The sequence below is a fragment of the Medicago sativa genome, chromosome 2 (genome assembly GCF_051527215.1).
Source record: "Medicago sativa cultivar Bolivia chromosome 2, Bolivia_mono, whole genome shotgun sequence".
Lineage (NCBI taxonomy): Eukaryota > Viridiplantae > Streptophyta > Magnoliopsida > Fabales > Fabaceae > Medicago > Medicago sativa.
Window position 1 is genome coordinate 42600550 of NC_140750.1, and position 16778 is coordinate 42617327.

General features: G+C 36.3%; 1 pseudogene; it reads right to left on the bottom strand.

The window, feature by feature from the left end:
* Positions 1–2879: 2879 nt before the first annotated feature.
* On the bottom strand, positions 2880–5292 carry LOC146946848 (uncharacterized; annotated as a pseudogene).
* Between the last annotated feature and the right edge of the window lie 11486 nt (positions 5293–16778).

A 16778-nucleotide genomic window follows, 5' to 3' on the forward strand; every position in this document is an offset into this window, starting at 1 on the left:
GAACCTATTTGGTTTGAAATTTGATAAAATGAAAGTATTGAAATGACCCTTGTCGCGAAAATGAAATTTTAGCCTATGTGGTTAGAAGTTTGATAAACAGTGAACTTGTCCCTCAATGTCCCTTGATGCGAAACATGATATGTGAACCTATTTGGTTTTATATTCGAAAAAATGAAAGTATTGGAATGACGTTGTCGCGAAAATGAGATTTTAGCCTATATGGTTAGAAGTTTGATAAAGGTTGAACTTGTCCCTCGATCTCCCTTGATACGAGACGTGATATGTGAACCTATTTGGTTTGAAATTTGATAAAATGAAAGTATTGAAATGACCCTTGTCGCGAAAATGAAATTTTAGCCTATGTGGTTAGAAGTTTGATAAACAGTGAACTTGTCCCTCAATGTCCCTTGATGCAAAACATGATATGTGAACCTATTTGGTTTTATATTCGAAAAAATGAAGTATTGGAATGACGTTGTCGCGAAAATGAGATTTTAGCCTATATGGTTAGAAGTTTGATAAAGGTTGAACTTGTCCCTCGATCTCCCTTGATACGAAACATGATATGTGAACCTATTTGGTTTTGTATTCGGCAAAATGAAATTATTTGAATGACCATTGTCCCAAAAATGAGATTTTAGCCTATATGGTTAAAAGTTTGATAAATATTAATGTTGAATTTGTCCCTCGATGTCCTTTATTGCGTAACATAATATTTGAACCAATTTCGTTTTAAATTTGGTAAATAGAAAGTAATGAGATGACCCTTATAGTGTAAACGAGATTTTAGCGAAACATAATATGTGAACCTATTTGGTTTGAAATTCAATAAAATGAAAGTATTGAAATGACCCTTGTCCCGAAAATGAAATTTTAGCCTATGTGGTTAGAAGTTTGATAAACAGTGAACTTGTCCCTCGATGTCCCTTGATGCGAAACATGATATGTGAACCTATTTGGTTTTATATTCAGAAAAATGAAAGTATTGGAATGACTTTGTCGCGAAAATGAGATTTTAGCCTATATGGTTAGAAGTTTGATAAAGGTTGAACTTGTCCCTCGATCTCCCTTGATACGAAACGTGATATGTGAACCTATTTGTTTTGAAATTCGATAAAATGAAAGTATTGAAATGACCCTTGTCGTGAAAATGAAATTTTAGCCTATGTGGTTAGAAGTTTGATATACGCAGATTGAGAAGCAGACATAACATTTCCCACCACCATTCTCAAACGATTGGCCAACACTTTGGAAAGAATTTTATAAACACTACTAACCAAAGATATCGGACGGAAACCAGCCACCCGTTGAGGACTTTCAACCTTAGGAATCAAAGCTATAAAAGTGGAATTAAGGCCTTTAGTAAGCTTACCATTATGATAGAATTCAGCAAAAAAATTCAGCAAATCAACCTTCAAAACTTCCCAAAAATCTTTGAAGAAACCCAAATTAATACCATCTGGGCCGGGACACTTAAAACTATCACAGTCCCACACAGCTGCTTTAATTTCTTCCAATAGAAAAGGTTTAATAAGATCAGCCCCTGCCGTTGCTGACACAGTCTTGAACACCAAACCACCTATGTATGGCCTCTCCTGCGGGTTCCTCTTGAAGTGATTATTAAAATGTTGGAATACTGTTTGTCGCACAGGTTCCACACCTTCAATATTAACTCCATCAACCAGCAAAGAAATAATAGCATTTGACCTCTTTCGGGAAGACATAAGACCATGAAAAAATTTAGAATTAGCATCACCTTCCTTCAACCAGTTTACCCTTGACATCTGCCAATGCATACTAGTTTGAAGTTTCGATAACGACATAATATCAGCCGAGAGCATGTGAAGTTCTTCTACTTCCGGATCACCAAAGGAATTATTTTCCCCAAGAACATCTAAAACAGCCATGCGCTCCTTAGCACTATGAATTTTACTATCAATGTTAAGAGTATGATTCAAGTGCCAACTCCGCAAACTTTCCTTTAATTTTTTAAGTTTTTCTTTCAGGATAAACCTGCTCCAACCTCGTACCTGAATCGACTGCCATTTATTTTTAACAAAATCTGCATAGCCTGGAATATCTTCCCAACACTTTAGCATTCGTAGAGGTTTAGGCCCCCAATTTTCCTCATCAATGGTTAATAGAAGAGGACAATGATCAAACAAACTTCTTAGAAGAGCCACTTGAATACAGTTAGGGAACAAAGACACCCAAGATTCTGATAATAAGAAACGATCAAGACGGCTCATGGATACACCATCTCCCCGATTCCAGGTAAAATTACGACCACACAACGGTAAATCAATGAGAAAATTGCCATCAATGAATTGATTAAAAGGAACATAGTCAGCAAAAAAGGAACTGTCTACTCGACCTCTTCTTTCTTCGCTAGATCGAACAGCGTTAAAGTCACCAAGAACACACCACGCAGCTTCCCCATGTAACTGAAACAAATTAGTCAGAGCACCCCACAAAACCTGGCGCCCACCACTATCACAAGGCGCATAAATATTAGCCAAACAAAACACTTCATTATTATTTATGAACCTCCCTTTAACAATCAAACAATTAGCAATATTTACTGACAACCAGACATCCAACACACTAGGATCCCACACAGTAATAATACCTCCAGACGCACCAACTGAAGGTTTAAAAGAAAAAGCCATCGGTTCAGCCCCCCACATCGATCGACACAAGAACTCATCAACCACCTCCAGCTTCGATTCTTGAATACACAACACCGTCGGCTTCCTCTCTGACATCAATTTTCGAACATCCCTCCTCTTCTCTGCTGCCCCTAACCCTCTAATATTAATAGATAAAATCTTCATTGCTGCCCCCACTCCCCACAACCCTCCACACAGCTCCCAACCCCCCTAAGCCACCCTCACCTTCCTCACCCCCTTCTCCCTCACCTCCCCACCACCTGCTGGCCTCCTAGAAAGAACCTGAAAACTATTACTACACCGAACACCAATAGTCTCTCCCACATCTAAAATATCCTCTTCTACCACCTTAGAATTCCCATGAAGGATAGTCCAATTCTCCCAATCTTTAGAGTTTGCTGAAGTACCTGAACCCACCGACAAAGAAACCCCATTTTTCTTGCAAGAAGAATTGTTTGAAGACGTTTCAGAAGACTTACCCTTAACTGAATTTTTTTTAACAATTTTGGACCTTTTCAGAGACCGAATCAACGCTAACCTGTCAGCTTCTGATAATCTTGCAATTCTTTTCAAACCAACCAACGATGGTACCACTTTAAACCTTTTTGTTGTGCGATTTTTCTTGGTCCCTTTGCTCAATCCGTCCTCCCTCTTCACATTTGTAGTCTCGGCCAAAGATTTGGCTGTCGAAGAAACCGAGTTGTCTTTAACAACAGTATGCTCCACCTTTCCTTGAGAAGGCTGAAAAAAATCGGCTTCATCCACCTCCTTAACCTCATTAGTATGTTTAACCCAATCCTCTTGCAATTGTTGAACAATAGCATCAACCAAAGGTTCCTCCTCATGCATACAAACCTGAGCTGAACAAAGTGATTTATTATCATCTTCATATACCGCTAAACATGCGTCTTCAGCAAAACCAAACTCCAAATCTTCAATAAAACGAATAGGATACACCCTCCCATCAATCATAAAATGGACAACGAAATTTAATTCCTTCAATTCAATTGTAGCAATCAAGAAGCGAGCAAAATCCATTTTATCTTTATTCACATTAACATCATCAATTTTTAGTAGCCTACCTCGAGTTGATGCTAATTCTAAGAAAAATATATCATTCCAAGAATGTAGCGGCACTCCATAACATCTGACCTATGCACCCCTCTCATAAGGTACACTAATATCCTTCGTCCAAGGTCGAAAGTCACATAGAAAATTACCAACAAAATCTGCCGCCGAATTAAATAATTCCATAACATCTCCTTCCACACACGGATGTAACAAAACATTATCCCCGCCCAAAGCTATCAACTTAAAAACCGCAAAACCAACATCTAAAAAAGCTTGTTGAATAACAGAGATACACGTACCATCCTTGATTTTGGCCAAAATACTCTTATTCGCCCAATCAACATCTTCATGGAACGGTAAATATTCACGAATCTCTTCTGGTGCAACTTTGCCACACACGGATTCCGTTCCTTCCCCAACAATAGTTTTCGGCCTACCCTCCTCCTTCACCTCTACATCTTTCATCTTAATGTCTTCTTCCTTCCCCACCTTCGCTCCCTTTGTTCCACCACATTCCACATCCCCCACCATAAATACCCTCTCCTTCTCCCTCTCCAGCTCACTTCGAATGGCAGCCACCTTCACCTTTTCTAAAACCAACTTCCGACTGTCCCTCTCTCTCATCCACTTTCCCTTCCGACTCCCTCAATTTTTTCCCTTTCTTATTACCCCTATTATTTTCTCCCTCAACCCTCTTACCACAATTCCGCTCCTCACCACCAGCACTAACTCCTTCAACATCAATAAATCTATCAAACTTTGCCACATTTGCAAACAACCTAAGGTCCCAAAAAAATACATTATTGAGAGCTTTTTTCAATTTTTCTACGTCACGTACCTTCAAAAATTTAGCAAAACCAAAGCGTTGTAGGCGCACATTACGAAACCGAGAAAGATAAACATCTGAGAGAATTCCACACACCTCCAAGCCTTTCTTCAAATCAACAAACAGCAGACGATCAGGAAAATTGGTAATATAGAACACTGCTGATACCTAAATTGCATTGCTTTTGTTTCCGTTTTTGCTCCCCACAATTCGCATCTGATCTGTGTCACTACCATTGTTTCGAAAACTGCCATGAACTGCCTTGTTAACCTGCACGTCACCAACATCAGAGTTCCTATCAGACCTATGCCGAGCCACATCTTCTCTAGAGCATGAAAAAGGACGTCCATAACGATAGGTTAAAGATCTTCCACGGTCTGAACCATGAAAAACCCTAACCCTAGATGGTGCAACACGCATTCTGTCCATGCTAACAGACCTGTCACGAAAATGAGCCCTTTCATAGTAACGTCCCTGTCGTTCCGGTGAATAAGCCAAACCTCCATGTCTGTTGTCCCGCCGCTGTCCGTACCGTCCGTCCTGTTCCGGTCCCAATGCTTTCCTTCTCCTATTTCTCACCCAGGTCCATTCCCCTCGATCCCACCCCGTTTCTGCCTCCCCGGCATATGGCCCATCCCCCACATTCGAACGCACCACCAACGAAGGAAAACGACGTGAAGGTTGCCGGTAACCTGCTGGTCGAGCGCTCTCTCTCCTATCTCTCATGTTTTCGTGACTAAAAATATGATTGTGATTGAAAATATGCTCTCTAACATATGGAAGAAATGTATGGAAAAGAAGAAGGATAAAAAATATGTTCCGTTTTTCAAGTTTAACCATGAAACAAATTTAAAAAAAAAACAATGAAAGTTAATAGCATTTACACGGCATTAAACTATTCATTTTTTAGTCACCATTTACGTTTCAATCACTAAAACAAAAGGAATATGCTTTGATGAGAGAAAAATGTTGTATATTATAAAGTGGCATGTCTACTTTTGCTTCTATGCAAGCCACATCTATCTATATTATAAAGATAAATATTTAAGGTTGACCATTAAATGAGAAAAGCAATGAGAGGCCAAAGATTTGACCTTACTAAATATTTGAAATAGATACAATGTGTAAGTGTGAAATAGGAGAGAAGCGGAAAAATAATCATGAGAAAAAGAAGTAATATATATTTTTTCTTAAACAATACTTTTCGATACACAAATTTCATTTCAATTGAAAAGTGAACACTAAACTTAGTCAAATATATATAACATACATATTCATGTAAGAAAAAATTGTGGGTCGTCATATAGGTGTTCGTGGTGCTGTTTTGATAAGTTGAGGTAAGAACTAATCAAATAATCAAATAAAAAAATGATCTGATCCGAGAAGGTTTCACAAAAGGACATCCAAACAACTAATCAAATAATCAAATAAAAAAATGATCTGATCCGAGAAGGTTTCACAAAAGGACATCCAAACATATCCAATAATATTATATTTTGTGTGATTTTCAATTTTTTGTATCAGTTAATGGTTTTGTTTTGAATCTTTTTAGACTTGAACACTCATATCTCGTCATTAAATTTGTTTCCATGATAAAAGTTAAGGGAAATGTTAACTTGTGCCTTCAAGGCACAAGTTAATGATTCAAATATAGAAAAAACTTATTGGAATGTGTGCATTGCATTTAATATTTAACTTTTTTATCATTTAAATGCACAAAATTTTAGAGAAAATTTCTTCTTTTAGGTTTCTTAACATGTGCCCTAAGGGCACAAGTTAACACTACCCAAAAGTTAAACATAATTTCACTAACAGTATGCAACTAATGCAAAAATCATATACTGTTCTGGACCGGCCAAAAGGATTCTTGGCCCATCCACTTAGGCCCAATATCACTCAAAGCCCAAACTCCACGTTTGGCATTATTGCTCGCAACTTACCCCCTCCCTGAGGGGGGTGCACGAAGCAAACGAGACTGGTTCAAACGAACCCCAACGTCTCTCTTGCACATTCTGCATGTTCCCGCAATAAACTCTCTGGCGGTTACACTTCCCACGATTTTGTAACCGCCAGAGCCAGGTGTGCCTCCTCAACGGCTCTGCAACTCTCCACCTCTATAAATAGGGGACTCACTGCAGTCCCCAAGGTAGAACTTTTTTCTTCCTCTCAAACTCTCACTCTCTGATCTCTACTGACTTGAGCGTCGGAGTGCCTGCAGGTACACACCCCCCATCCGCTCCAAGAAGCAGTATGACGTATTCCACCACCGTCACAACCACCGCATTCAAAGCACCGGCAGTCACCTTCTGATCAGGTACGATCATATACTAATATAACTTTTTTTTTTTACAGAAAATGTAAATAATAGTTTTTTAAAGGATATCCTTAAATCATGCAATTGTCTCTAGCAATATGAGAAGCATTTCATAGTCTTCGTGAACTAAACTCAGTTGGTTGGGACAATACATAATATATGCAAGGTCCGAGGTTCGAATCTCGGCCACCACCAAAAAAAGAAGCATTTCACAAAAAATGTATAATAATAGTTGAAAAAAATATTAGTTACGTAAATTTGAAAATTTGAATTTTCTATCATGTATTTTTTTTCGTAAATTAAATTCAAAACATATTATAATTTATTTTCAGTTAAATGATTTTTAATATGAATATTTTAAATACGCGTGCAAATATTAGCTATATGATTTTTTTTCAAATACCTGTGATATGTTTGAATTTTAGCTACGTTTAGCTTTCTAAAGGCGTTGGTTTGACTTGAATATGATATTTAGTTTTCAAGTTATGGGGAAAATACTCTTGAAAAGTTTTGTCAAAAAATCCCTCATAACTAGTTCTAAGTCGACCCAATCCTTGTGGAATGTTTTTAATCTTTGAAACTTGATTTTTATGAGTTCAACTAAGGCGGTTAAACTGTGATGTAGTGAACCTACTTGTTTTTCTTTGAAAATGGGAATTTTTGTGAAAAATGGTCAAGTGAGACGAACTTAGGAATTTTTGGTAATTCTCCATACGTGGCCGATGAAATGTTATGTAACCTCTACTGCAAGTATAAGTAACTTGTGAGGGTACATGACATAGGCAATTGAGCTTGTAGAATTGGTTTTGGTTCATAACCTCTAATTATCTTATGTTGTGACTTTGAGAGACGAACTTTGTTGAATATGACCTTATGAGCTAATTGTCTTGTGAATCCTTATTGTTGGTGTATATCTTACGCGAAGATGATTGGTGGTGTATGTATATATTGGACAACTATATGTTGCTTGAATTATGAATGTTGTTGGTGATTGTATATATGTTAAGAGGTGGTGAATTGTTGTTGTTGTTTGCATATATACAAATATTGGTGATGTTGAGGTGAATTGTTTGTGTGAACATATGCATTGTAGTTGAGTCATATGTTCATGCATACATGACTGATGGTGGTAGATTTCATATCCAATTGAGGTGATTACGATGTTTTTGTTGCATCGAAGGTGACGACCTTGAGGTGTTTTGGTACCACATGCATCTAGATGAGTCTAGAGCCATTGCATAAACTGTTGGTGGATTGAATTGCATTAAGATGTGTTTGATGGTTGATTTTTACTAATTGTAAATGCGGATTGAATTGTTAATTGTTGATTGACAAGGTGAAGTTGTGATATGTGTATGATACACTTGTTGAGTTGAGCTTGGAATGATGGTAATGAATTATATAAAGGTTGTGAATGCTTGTGAATACATGTTTAAATTGTTATTCTTGAATATATTCTTTCATCTCCAATATTCTTATTTAAATCTTATATGGATTATGATGACGTAATGATAACCCTCAGTGGTTTACCACCTACCTTTCTGTATGGACGGGTAGATGGAGTGCAGGATGCTTAGTTTGTTTGCTTGATGATGCCGAGGAGTGGAGTTCCTCTTTTTATGCAAGTGTCTAGATTAGGGCTCTGATCTAGGGTAGTTCTTGCATGTTGGTTTTTATTTTTGGACTATGTATTTGGAGTTGAGATGTTATTTGCTATTTGAGAATTGGAGAATACAATTGTATTTTGTTGAGATCTGGAGATGTTTTATGAATTATATGTATGTTTCGCTGCTATGTTGTGTAACATGATCTTTATGCATGTATTTTTGTGGTTTGATTCGAAGACGTAGCATCTATTTCTAGAATATGTTTGTATATTCGCGCGTTTTACCGCTTATTAGAAATGGGGTGTTACAAGTTGGTATCAGAGCCGTGGTCAGTCTTGTCCAGACTAGTAGACTAGTGTTTGTTGATACTCCTAGTTAGTATGCAAATGGTAATGAGTTACCTTCAATACTTGTTCTTGTGTTGTTGTGCTGTTGATCTTATCTGTTGGTTGGTTTTATGTAGAAGTGGGATGGCTGGTGGTAGAGATGATGCGGCAATTGCTCAGGCTTTAGCTTCGATGGCTCAGGTGTTGGCTCAGGCGAATGAGCAGGCGGCAGTTGGTCATCGTGATCCTGGTGAGGCTGAGGAGCGGAGGTTGGATTGTTTCTTGCGAAACAGTCCGCCGACGTTCAAGGGTAGGTATGATCCGGACGGAGCTCAGAGTTAGGTGTAGGCTAAGTGTACCAAGCCGAAGAAGGAGGCGGGAAAGGTGTTTGCATTGAATGCGGAAGAGGTGGAGCATCCGGATAATCTCATCCGAGGTATGTGTTTTATCAATAGTACTCCTTTGATTGCAATTATTGATACTGGTGCTACTCATTCTTTTATCGCGGTTAGTTGTGTTGAGCGTTTGTGTTTGGTTGTGACTCCGTTTTCTCGTGGGATGGTTATCGATACCCCGGCTAGTGGTTCTGTGACTTCTTCCTTTGTGTGTGCTAAGTGTCTTGTTAGTTTTGGCAATGTTGATTTTGAGTTGGATCTTGTGTGTCTTCCGTTGAAGCATATGGACATGATTTTTGGTATGGATTGGATGTTGACTTTTGGTGTTAACATTAATTGTTTGACCAAGAGTGTAACGTTTTCTAAGCCAGTAGCTGAGGAAGGTGGTAAGTTCTTGACCGCGGAGCAAGTGAAGAAGCCCTTGGATGGCGAAGCTAGTGTGTTCATGATGTTTGCTTCCTTGAAGGAAAGTAGTGAGAAAGGTGTTGGTGATTTGCCGGTAGTGCAAGAGTTTCCAGAAGTTTTTCCGAACGACAGTACCGAGTTACCGCCGGAGAGGGAAGTTGAGTTTGCAATTGATTTGGTACCAGGAACGAGTCCTATTTCAATTGCGCCGTATCGGATGTCTGTATCAGAGTTGAGTGAGTTGAAGAAGCAGTTGGAAGAGTTGCTTGAGAAGTAGTTTATTAGGCCAAGTGTTTCTCGGTGGGGTGGTCCTGTGTTGTTGGTTAAGAAGAAAGATGGAAGTATGAGGTTGTGTGTGGATTATCGGCAGTTGAATAAAGTGACGATTAAGAATCGGTATCCGCTTCCGAGGATTGATGATTTGATGGATCAGTTGGTTGGTGCGGAAGTGTTCAGCAAGATTGATTTGAGGTCAGGATATCATCATATTAGAGTAAAGGCAGAAGATATATCCAAAACTGCGTTCAGAACGAGGTATGGACACTATGAGTATTCTGTGATGCCATTTGGAGTGTCTAATGCGCCAGGTGTCTTCATGGAATATATGAATAGAATATTTCATCCTTTTCTGGATCGTTTTGTGGTGGTGTTTATAGATGATATTTTGGTGTATTCGAAGTCGGAGGAAGAGCATGCCGAGCATTTTAGGATTGTGTTGGGAGTGTTGAAGGAGAAAAGGTTGTTTGCTAAGTTGTCGAAATGTGAGTTTTGGTTGCGGGAAGTGAGTTTCCTTGGTCATGTGATTTCTAAAGGTGGTATTGTCGTGGATCCGTCTAAGGTTGATGCAGTGTTGCAGTGGGAATCGCCTAAGTCTGTTTTCGAAGTGAGAAGTTTTCTTGGGTTGTCAGGTTATTATCGGAGGTTCATTGAGGGATTCTCTAAGTTGGCGTTGCCATTGACGCAGTTGACTCGGAAAGGGCAAGCTTATGTTTGGGATGCTAAGTGTGAGAAGAGTTTCTAAGAGTTGAAGAAGAGGTTGACTTCAGCTCCAGTGTTGATTTTGCCAAATCCGAAGGAATCGTTTGTCGTGTATTGTAATGCTTCTAAGATGGGTCTTGGTGGTGTGCTTATGCAGAATCGTCAGGTTGTGGCTTATGCTTCGAGGCAGTTGAAAGTGCATGAGAAGAATTATCCGACTCATGACTTGGAATTAGCGGCCGTTGTGTATGTGTTGAAGATTTGGAGGCATTATTTGTATGGTTCTAAGTTTGAAGTGTTCAGTGATCATAAGAGTTTGAAGTACTTGTTTGATCAGAAGGAGTTGAATATGAGGCAAAGAAGATGGTTGGAGTATCTTAAGGATTTTGATTTTCAGTTGAGTTATCACCCCGGAAGGGCTAATGTTGTTGCTGATGCGTTGAGTAGGAAGTCATTGCACATGTCTTCTTTGATGGTTAAAGAGTTAGAGTTGATAGAGCAGTTCCGAGATTTGAGTTTGGTTAGTGAGTTGACACGAGAGGGTGTGAGGTTGGGAATGTTGAAGCTGACAAGTAATATTTTGGAAGAGATCAAGAGTGGTCAGAAGGAAGATTTGGAACTTGTAGATCGAGTGGTGTTGGTTAACCAAGGTAAGTGTGGAGACTTCAGGTTGGGTGAGAACGGTGTTTTGATGTTTCGCGATCGTGTTTGTGTACCAGATATTTTTGAGCTTAAGAGAAGGATTTTGGAGGAAGGTCATAGGAGTAGTTTGAGTATTCATCCGGGAGCGACTAAGATGTATCAGGATTTGAAGAGGTTGTTCTGGTGGCCTGGAATGAAGAAAGAGATTGCTGGATTTGTGTATGCTTGTTTGGTTTGTCAGAAGTCTAAGATTGAACATCAGAAACCGTCAGGTTTGATGCAACCTTGTTTGTGCCAGAGTGGAAGTGGGATAGTATCTCTATGGATTTTGTTGGAGCTTTGCCGAAGACTGTTAAGGGTTTTGATTCTATTTGGGTGATTGTTGATCGGTTAACGAAATTGGCACATTTTATTCTTATTAAGACCGGTATTGTTGGAGTAAGCCCTAATAGCCAATCTATGTTGATTGGGTTTGGCTTTGTATCATGATATTGATATAAGTATATATTGTGAATATATAATAATAAGGCATTTCTTTATTGATTTTGTTTTGATTCAAAATAATAAAGTCCCTAGAATAGTTAGTCCATTTGATGGAACATTAGGTATAACTTAATTGTGAGACCCCGTTAAACATAAGGAAACTATTCTTAAAGTATCCGTAGTCGAACTTTATTGAGAAGTGGGATATCATTAAAGCATAGAGACTATTATATGGGTAGACTGATGATCACATCTCACAGATCATGGATAAAAGAGTTATCAAGTCTTCACATAGATATAAATATTAGGAGTAATATTTATATTGGATTGACCCGCCGTGAGAATACTACATAGTAAGTTATGAAATTGTCATAAGATATTCTCACGATGATAATAATGTATATCGCTCTTAGACCTGAAACCACTATGATCCCTAGATGTGGACTCAAGTGCTTTGTTGCCATTCTAACGTTGTCTGTAAAAGGATAACCATAACGTTGATTGATGGGTACTTGATGAATCATGCTGAGGGACATGAGTGTCCTAGATGGGATTTGTCCCTCCTCATAAACAGGAGATATATCTTCAGGCCTCTTGATGAAATATGACTGTAAAATTGCATGGCCATGCCGAACTAAGTCAATATAAGATATTGGACTTATTCGTTATTCAGTATATTTCAGAATCAAGGAATATAAACATTGATCTATACAAGGGTGACAATATCTATGCCTTGGGATCAATAAAGATATCGAGACAAAGGAGTAAGTGTACACATGAGTATTATCATGGAAAGGTTTCGTCAAATCACTTGACATTCTTGTCACTTGGGTAGCAATGATGTATTGCTAGATACCGCTCATTGTTTATAATATTAAATATTAGATTTAATATTATTGCCAACGTGACTAGAACCTATAGGGTCACACACAAAGAACAGTCAAAAGAGAAATATATAAGTATGACTTATATAAGGGGTGCGTTTAGTAAATAACGCTAATTAGTTAGCACAATTACTAAACTCGTTGTTGGGCTTACTGAAGCCCAATAGTGACTTATGACTTGCAGAGCACACTAGAAGTTCTATAAATAGAACTCAGGTGCTGAAGTTTTTGGTTACACGTTTTGAAGCAACCCCTTTCTTCTCTGCACTTCCAATTCATTGGCTAGCACCGATTTTTGGAGGAGCACTGTTTGTGTGGACTTGCTAGAGGCTTTGCTGCTTGCTGCTTGCTTGGCTGTGATCGAGATTCCAGTTTCCAGTTCCAGCTTTCAGATTCCACAGTTCAAGGTAATAATCGAATCACTGATTCATGTTTGAATTTCGTAATGATCCAAGGAATGAAAATCGAAAATTTTCCGCTGCTTCTACTCCATTCTTCTATTCGATTTTCCTTCAGTGGTATCAGAGCCAATTACGAAACCATGAATCAGATTGCTTTGTTACTGCTTTATGTTTTAATATGATTAAACATTTTGAATCAGAATTAAATAATAAAGAGAATTAAAATTGGCATCGTATCATGTTTTCTGTGCATGGCTTTTCGATTTGTTTGATGTTTCAGAAACCGTTTCTGGTGAAGTATCGACATATCGATTATACATATCGACGGGAACATTATTGGAAACAAATCAAATTAGATTATCTTTTAAAATTGTTTTAAGAGATAATAATATTTTCGCAAATATTTGATTTGCTAATATTTTGATATTCTATAAGGAATTAATTTGGAATGCAAATCCGTTAATAAAATAGAATATTAAGTGTTTATATTTTATTATTTAAATTTAAATATTAATTAAAATTGATTGATCAATATCATATATGTGATATATGATTTTAATACAACATCATTATATGTGATATATTGATGATATCATTCGTTCAATAGGTTTTATATAATTGATTGTGAATTTGTAGTCAACTCGTGAGATTGAGCTTCGAATACCGATTCTGGTGAAGCATCAAAGATCCAGTTGTCCATACTGAACAAACAATTGTTAAAACTATTGATGTTTGATTGTTGTATTAGGATACCTAACTATACAAGCGTTGTATTATTATGGTTGTATCATTCGATCAATTGTTTTCAAAGAGATTGTTGTAAATTTGAACAATTCGTGAGAGTGAACTTCAATATCCGAATCTGGTGAAGCATCATAGATTCGGTTGTTCATGCTAAACAAACAATCCTTGAAAATATTTATGTTTAATTAATTTATTTAATTGGAGAAAGGTAGTAAATTTAAAAGATCATGATTTTGAAAGAGTTTCAATATCAGATATGATTTTTTAATTTGGTAATAAAATATTTGCTTAATTTTAGCCCTGTAATTTGTTTTGGAAACAAATTGATTGCCTAAATAAAGCAGATTTAATTATAATAATTATTGAGTGTCAATATTACTATAATTAAGTAAATAAAAATTCTACCGTTTGGATTGTTTTTCAAAAGTTGTTTGAAAGGTAATAAACGATCCTAAATTGATAGTTAATTTAAAAGATCATGATTTGAAATAGTTTCAATGTCATATATGATCTTTTGAAATTATTTAATCGATTTGCATGACTTTAACTTGATTTGTTTATAATTTAAAAGAATCATGATTTGAAAGAGTTTCAATATCATATATGATCTTTTGGATTTGATCATAATATTTGCCGAAACGATTTGGGTGTTCATAAACGTGTCAAGTGTTGATGCGAAATACGCAATCTAGACTATTTTGGAACACAATCTGAGATATTTTGGTATGCAATCTAATATATTTTGGTACTCAATAAAATATATTTTGGTACATAATATGAGATATTTTTGTACTTAATATAATATAATTTTGTACTCAATATAATATATTTTGGTACTCAATTAAACCCCCAGCTAATCTGCGTAGTGTGATCATATGTCAAACTTTAATTTAATTTATTTTAATTATAAGACCTTAATAAGAATAAAAGTGTGTTTGTTATTATTATCATGTGAATGATTATGGCCTTAGTCCTTTTATTTTATTTGTTTTGGATATTAAAATACGGCCTGCGTGTCGTGCCTCTCTCTTATATCTCTATTGTACATTCTCTTCTCATCCACTCCCTCGTATGTAAAACGAGTTTCTTTCATATGTAATGTAAATAGAATGCAAAGAAGTAATAGGGCTCATGACGTTAGGATAGTCCTGGAGGTCAAGCTTGGAGAAGCAAGGTCGTTTCTAGGATTAGTTTAGATTCTCTCATTGGCTTGAGAGAGTCATAGCGTTAGGATGGTCATAATCATGTCACTTTTATTATTGTATAATCGTTATGCATGTTATGATTGGAGTGCGAATATATATGATATATAAGCCGTGGTGAGGTGAGATCAAACTTAATAAAAATCCTTCAATTCAAAATATTAAGTTTAATGCTTTCCAAAAGTTTAACACCCTTCAAGACTAATATCGAAATGTGTAGGTTTCGCCTCCGCGAGGTGCACTTTCTATACTAGTAAGTTGCGGTGCGGTAATCCAATTTACCCAAGTGTTATTCTTTTGGGTTTAACTTAACTAAATTAATTTTAATAAGATTAAAATAAATTTAGAAGTAATGTTTGGGAACATCTATATGATAGATTAGAGTAAGGAGTTATTCACTCAAATGATTTGAAAGTTGTATGAGATACAATTGGAAGGAGTTCCTACCTAAATAACTGAGTTTTGAGTACAGCCCCCGTTGACTTAAAGCAAGGTGAAATATGGATTTCAACCCACTAGAAAATCTTCCAATGAGATTTTCCGATTGAAATGTTGAAGGTCATTTGTTTTGAGTAAAATAGTGGGAGCGTATTTAATTAAAGACCTATTTAAATATGTTTTAAATCATGATACATTTATTTTATTTATTTTCTGTATTTAGAATTTCTTTAGCATATAAATTTTATTATACTGTTAAAAGTTCTTATGAAGAACAAAATTTTCAGAAAAGAGTTTCTGAATTGGTACAAAATTTAAGAATTGTTCTTAAGAATGAGAAAAACTGTATATTCTCGAGCAGTTATTTCCTAGCAACTTTCTATGTCTATATTTGAAAAACAACGCTTATCAGAAGCATTGGGTCAAATGAGTATATATAGGATATCTCATAGTGATAACGACGATGGAGAATGATATGATCATTCAACCTCAATGTTATAAGATGAAAGCCTATCAAGTAGATGTACATGGATACCAATAAAATTCAAATTCTGTTTTTCTACCTTTGAAAGGTTAAACACGGTTGCAAAAAGGGGAAGCAATTATTTCAAAAGTTGAAAAACAAAAATTGCTCGTAGTTTTGAAAGGGTCAAAATATAAGAAAGAAGTAAGACTTCTTATTTACCCATATAGTTATAGAAAGTTAAATTTCTACTTCTTCATCATAAGTATTTGATACTTGATGATTAATCTCATATTTGTTGAAATATAGAGAGTTTTAAAGAAGCAGAACATTAACTATAAGTGAAGTTCACCTACTTCTGGAATGGAACAAATTGTTTCATTGACTATAAGAGCTTATGCTTGGACTTAAACTTAACTTGATATGGAACCAAATAACTGTTATTAAATTCCATATAAAATAGAAACATTAAATCATAAATCTTGTATTGACAAGAGAAGGATTATGTAGTTGAATGATAGACAAATATTGTCCTATTGTCCTAATAATGTTTTCTATACAATGTGCTGATCAAGTAATGGATTTGAGTTCCATGATCTTGATAACCTAGTCTATAACATATGAGAAAAGGATCAAATGAGATTTGAACCTTTTGTATATCATTGGCATCACTGTTTAGTACAAACAAGTGTGATTCACATTTCCAAAATCCATGGATATGGACTATTGGACTCATTTGGTTTTATATCATTTGAAGGATGTGAGTTCCACCTTTCAAAATAGATTAGTATACCGGTAAAGGTGAAAAGGACACATAATCTATTTGAGTTGATATACATATGAGATGTATATGGAGCACTAAACATATTTGCTGGATATTTTATTTCTCTTACTTCATCTAACATTACTAATTAATAGTATATGAGAAAA